The 6,703-nt window shown below is 38.4% G+C and overlaps 1 pseudogene; it reads left to right on the forward strand.

Moving 5' to 3' along the window:
* The first annotated feature begins 847 nt into the window (after positions 1-847).
* On the forward strand, positions 848-2,829 carry LOC101421966 (condensin complex subunit 3 pseudogene; annotated as a pseudogene).
* The last annotated feature ends 3,874 nt before the right edge of the window (positions 2,830-6,703 follow it).

The raw sequence follows: 6,703 nt of genomic DNA on the forward strand, positions 1-6,703 counted from the left end.
TATAACAACTAGCGTTGTAGGAACTTTGCACCACCTTAAACAATATGGTCTGCTAATATTTCAGGAAGGTTCCTGGATGAAATGAGGAAAAAGCTATCACCACTGGTGTCAAATTGGGAGCTTGTGCACGGCTCTGGCGAAGGCTAGCAGGGTAGTGTTGGTGAAGGGCATAGAATCTGGCACCAGAACGCAGGATTTAAAGGCAGTTCTACCGTTTACCTACTCCCTAACCTTAGACAGGTTACTCAATCTCTCAGCGCCTGGGCAACTGCATCTGTAAAATGGAGGTAATAAAAGAATTTACCCTACTGGGTGATCATGAAGATTGAATGAGCCAAGGCAGGTAGTGTTCAGTGCAAAACCTGCAAGTAGTGCTCAGGGTTTGTCCTCAATCATTATTATTACTGCAGGCTTTGGGTAGAGATTTCACCCTGATGAAAAATCTAAGGACAAATTTTATCAGGACCACCAAGAGGAAATAAGGGTATTTAGTTGGGGACATCAGGTGAGAGAATTCATCTTAAGAATTCTTATAGTGTAGAAAATGGAGACTTGCAGAGCAACATTTGAAGGACAGTGCTCCATCAGTCAGCGGCTATTTCCTGTTGTTGTTTCATGAATCAATTTTAATATATTCAATTTCCCCCATAAACTGTTTATTTACTACTCATATTAATGCAATATGGCTGTAGTGTTTGCGTGACGGGAATCTGCTGCAACCCACTAGAATGTATCTCCTGTTTTGCTCTCCCTTCATTTCATGTGAGAAAATTCATTTTTGCTCAACGTGTTTTTGAATTAACTGGCACTTCTCAGGAATGTAACTTCAGCATAAATCAAGAGGCTGATGGAGAGCGGGCCAGCGGTGGGCGTCGAGAAGAGGCTGCTGCCGATTAGGGAGGACTTCGCCCAGGCCCGGCAGCCACAGCAGAACCAGGTGAAGAAGCTGAGGGGGCGCTGAGCTGCACCTTATGGCCCCATGGACAGTAAAACAGGTTTTGCTGAGTGCACGCACTACCATAAATATGCGCTGGTGGTCTATACATGTGAACCAGCTGTGGAGAGGGTAACAGAATTTGTAGCAAAGTCTGTTACATCATCTTACCAATGGCAGATGGAAGATGATGAAGAAGAAGATGGCGGCATTTAAAATTATTCGTTTACTTTCCTCTTAAAGTCTCCTGAAGCAGGCAGCAATGCAGTCAAATTTAGAGTGTGCCAGCTCAAAAACAAGCTCTTGGGGAGTATGCCCAGATGGGTGATGTTCTGTTTGATAAAATTAATGAAGCCATGTTTGTTTATTAGATTGAAAAGTAAAATTCCAAATATGCAAATACAGGCAGTTCTGGCTTTTCACAACTTCAGGGTCCCAAAGATGATGACTGCACAGTGGTTAATGCATGTGCTACTTTGATGGAAAATGACTCAAATCCAGAAGTTAGGAGGGCAGCGTGATCATGTATTGCACCTTCAGCAAAGACTTCGCCAAGAATCCTAGGGTGCACCTAGGATGGGAAAGAGGCTGTCAGAGAGAGAGCTGGCTTAGCAGGTTTTAGCTGAGAAGGTTTGTGTGAGAGCCATGTCCATTGCCCAGAGAGTAATGCTCCTTTAACAAGGTCTTAATGACAGATCAGATGCTGTAAAGCAAGCAATGAAAAGGCATCTTCTTCAAGGCTGGTTTGGTTCTACTGAAGGAGATGTTTTGGAGTGCTTTATCGGTTGGATGTGGGAAATTCTTCTGAAGCGGCAATTTCTGCTCCCAATACCTTATTTTCAATGACACCTCATAATGAACTTGGGGGAATCTGTAAAAACAGTGATGGCAGGGAATTGATTCCAATGGGAACATTAACTCCTGAAATTGCTTTGTATTGGCGGGTCCTTTGTGAATATTTGAAATTGAAAAGAGATGAAGGTGAAGAATTTTTAGAACAGATTTTGCCAGGGCCTCTAGTATATGCAGAGAATTTGCTGACTTATTTCCAGAGCATTCCAGTTGTTAATGGTGAACAGAGAGATGATTTTTCCCATACTGGAAATCTGATGACAGAAGAGTTCATAGCTCAAAAATTGATTATAATCATCGAAGCTTTGGAAACCAATGAAGGAGAAGGAAGAAAATGACTGCTGACTCTCTTACAAGCAACCCCCTTCCTCTACCCACAACCCCAATTTCCCTCATTTCTTTTCTTGCTGAGATACTACTCCAGATCATTATAGATGATAGTAACAGAACATAAATTTATTTTTGCAGAAATTATCTCAGAGATTTGGGCATCGATTGTTACTGTTGGTATTAATGATGGCCCAGCTGAAGCAAGCAAGAAAGAACTCAAGAGGGCTGAGATAAAAGTTAAACTCATTGAAGCAAAAGAAGCTTTGGAAAATTGCATTACCTTACAGGATTTTAATCAGGCATCAGAATTAAATGAAGAAATACAAGCATTAAAAGATGCCACAATAAACCTAATGAAAGAGACAGAGCAACCTGAAATGAAAGAAGTCCACATAGAGAAGAATGATTCTGAGACACTACAGAAGTGTCTTATTTAGTATCATGGACTGTTGAAGTAAATGACTGTTTCAGCAGTTATGGGTGCAACCATGAATTGGATTGTCAAATCTTTGATTCTCCCCGGAATAGTAAGTATTCATCCTATATTGAGAAATATGGCTGTTTTATGCTTGGCATGCTATGGATTACAAAATCAGGATTTCACAAGTAAACATTTTGATTTACTATTGCAGCACATGCTGTTATTATCAAAGAAAAAAAATCCTATTTTGTGGGCGCCTTTTGGAAACTTGGAATATCAGCAACATATTTAAAATGGTGAAGTTTTTTTATCAAACGAACTGGAAGAAAAATCTTGGTACTTTGTCCAAATGAAGTACTTACAGTGCTTGGCCACATATCTGGTTTTGCTCCATGGATGAAAAATGATCCTCATTGTGTTATGGGGCCTCATTACCATCTCGGCATCAACATCCGTGATTCTGCCAGCAATTCTGAAGGAAGTCATGTTCACTATTGTGAAATGTATTGCCTTTAGGTGTCCAGGAAATAAAACATTACATTTTTTTTTTAAGATTTATTTTTTATTTCTCTCCCCTTCCCCCCCCCCAGTCGTCTGCTCTCTGTGTCCATTTGCTGTGTGTTCTTCTGTGACCACTTCTATCCTAATCAGTAGTGCTGGGAATCTGCGTTTCTTTTTGTTGCGTCATCTTGCTGTGTCAGCTCTCCGTGTGTGTGGCGCCATTCTTGGTTAGGCTGCACTTTCTTTCGTGCAGGGTGGCTCTCCTTACAGGGCGCACTCCTTGTGCATGGGGCTCCCCTACGTGGGGGACACCCCTGTGTGTCATGGCACTCCTTGCGTGCATCAGCACTGCGCATGGGCCAGCTCCACATGGGTCAAGGAGGCCCGGGGTTTGAACCGCAGACCTCCCATGTGGTAGGCAGACGCCCTATCCATTGGGCCAAGTCCGCTTCCCAAAAACATTACATTTTAAAAGAGATTTTTCAAAGAAATTGAAAGAGTAAGTTCTCTATTACACAGTTTCCTGGCTTTCTAGAAGATGGGTCTTGAAGTGCTGGGTGGCCCTTAGTCATTACAGTTTTTTTTGAAGTCGAAAAAATTGTGTTAGAATATTTCACAGGGAAGGATTTATTTATTTCTGACTTACTAAGCAGTCATTTAAGGCAGCAGAAATGATACAACAATGAATTTAACACTTAAGGTAGTCCCACAATATTCTGGACTTATTTAATACAAGTTCATCTCCCACTTGACAAAGAGAGCTGGAAGAACCTTGATAATATTTGCTCCTATGTTATTTCCTGTATCAAAAAGGAATTGTCAAAAGCAAACTGATATGGGGAACAGAAGTGGGGAGCAGATGTGGTGCAAGCAGTTGAGTGCCTGCCTAACACATGGGAGGTCCCTGGTTGTGTCCCCGGAACCTCCTAAAAACAAACAAACAAAAAAATCCAACTCAGGGTTGTTCATGTGGCTCAGCAGTTGAGCACCAGCTTCCCATATACAAGGTCCTGGGTTCAATCCCTGGATTCAGTACCTAAAAAAACAAAAACAAAAAAAGTTGGTGTGAAATGATGTGAAAATAAATGAATATTATCTTATCAAGAATTTTCCACAATTTCACTTTTTTTCTTCAAGCCGAAACAGTCAATAGCAGCCTTGTGGAATTAAAGTTTTAAAGAATTTAAATTTAACTTTTTGTTTAAACAACTTAGATTTCTAAATCTTCCTGAGGAGCTATTGATTTTTGACTGATAAAAAACATAATTTTTTGGTAAATTAACAAAAATATTTTTTAAGAATATTCAAATACAGTAAAATAAATTGTACATGAAATTCTGCATTTAAAAAATGTACTCAGGAAGCACTCAGGGAATATAAACTAGAATTATTCCTTTCATGAGTAATTCCCTATATTGTTGTTATGGTATTCCTCTTTGCTCTGGGAAGGCCTAGCAGCCTAGGTCCCTGAATGACTGTGTGGAGGAAGGTCACCCAGCAACCAGGATCATCTGTTCAAACTGTTACATATGGAAGTCATACATTTCTACCATGATTTGCCTTTGAGATTTGGAGTTTGGTTATTATAGCAGTTAGCTTCTTATGTCCTTGCCATTCATGATGTCCTCTTCACCTCCATAAGCTCAGAGGCCTTGAACTATAGAAAGTATCTGTCTACTGCACAGATTATTTAGCCTCAGCATCTAGTAGTCAGTGTCAATGCTTCTGCTTTTAAAGAAATGTCCTATTTCTCCACTTGGAAAATATTGCAAGTAGTGATTTTAGGATGCAAAAGGAGTGACTTTACTAAATTTCTTGATTAAGGCCCCATGTCACTGGGATAGCAGAAAAATAATTCTGGTTGGTTTGGGGTTTCCTAAAATTTTGGAGTTGCATCTAATTTCTGGGTTGTGGGCTGGATATCTGGTTCTCAGAGTCATTGCATATTCCAGCATCCTCTTTTCTTTATGGTATGTCATTGTCAATCCATTGTAGAATTTTCCCTCATTCTTGATTATAAGTTCTCCCTTCATTGGTCCAAGTCCCAGCTGATGTCATACCCCCTATAAGTACATGAAGATAAAGTGGCTTCTATAAGAGCCCAAGGTACATGAGAATTTGTCTGTGGGGTCACTGAGTAAAATAAAGTACTGAGAACTAAAAGAAAACTGGTTAATATTTCAAAAATATTATCCCATCACAAAAAATAAGGCCCTCAAGGACAGAAACTGTATTCTGGCCATAGAGTACAGTACCCCGATATTCTGTCCAGAAAATCAAGTTTACTTTGTTAAATAGTTTCTGCTGCCATTAAATGAGAAAGGACAGTCAATGATCATTGAAACAGTGACTTCAAGTCAAAACTTACAGATTGGGAGAAAATATTTGCAAATAAGATATCTGATAAAAATATGTCAGAATATATAAAAAATAATTACAACTCAATAACAAAAAGGCAAACAACCCAAATTTTAAAATGGGAAAAGTACTTGAATAGTTAGTTCTCCAAAGAAGCTATACAGATGTCAAACAAGCACATAAAAAGATGCTCAATATCATTAGTCATAAGGGAAATTCATAAACCAGACTGAGTTACTACTTCACATCTACTAGGGTGGCTATAATAAAAAACAGAAAATCACAAGTGTTGGCAAGGATGTGGAAAAATTGGAACCCTCATACATCACTGGTGGGAATGTAAAATGGTACAACCACTGCGGAAAACAGTTTGGCAATACCTCAAAAAGTTACATATGAAATTATCATGACTCAGCAATTCTGCTTCTAAATATATGTCCAAAATAATTAAGAACAGCTATTGAAACAAATACTTGTACATAAATGTCCATTGAGCTCTTTTCACGATAACCAAAAGGTAGAAATATCCCAGATGTCCATTAACTCATATATATATATACACACATACACACACATATACACACATATCCATACAACAGAATATTACTTAGCCATAAAAAGATGAGCCTCAAAACGTTATGCTAAGTGAAAGAAGCCAGACACAAAAGGTTTCCTGTTATATGATTTCATTTCTATGAAATACCCACAATAAGTAAAACTGTAGAGGTAGAAAGTAGATTGTGGTTGTTGGGGGCTAGAGGAAGGAAAGATGGGGAGTACATAATAGGTACTCCCCATGTCACATCATCACTACTCTTTAATGTTGTAATGATGAAAATGTTTTAGAAATAGATGGAAGTGATGGTTTCCCAATATTGTGAATGTATTAAATATTCCTTAAATACTTTGAAATGGCTAATTTTGTTTTGTGAATTTTGCCTCAATTTAAAAACATGAAATTTCAATGGAATTAAATGAAATTTAAAATTCACTAGTTAAGTTTTAATAGTAGATTAGATACTACAGAATAAAAGATCAGTGAGTTGAAGATACAGCAATAGAATATATTTAAATTAAAGTACAAAAGAAAAAAAGACTGACAAAAAGAAGGAAAGGACCTCAGTGACCAGTGGCACAATATTAAGTGGCCTAATACATATATATGGAACAGGAGTCCCAGAAAGGAGGAGAGCTGAGAAAAACATCTATTTGAAGAAATATTGGCCAAAAATTTTTTCCAGAATTGATGCAAACTACAAATGTATAATTCCAAGAAGCTCGACAAACCCCAAGTAGGAAAAAAAAGA

Source organism: Dasypus novemcinctus, chromosome 3 (genome assembly GCF_030445035.2).
Source record: "Dasypus novemcinctus isolate mDasNov1 chromosome 3, mDasNov1.1.hap2, whole genome shotgun sequence".
NCBI classification, from domain to species: Eukaryota; Metazoa; Chordata; class Mammalia; order Cingulata; family Dasypodidae; genus Dasypus; species Dasypus novemcinctus.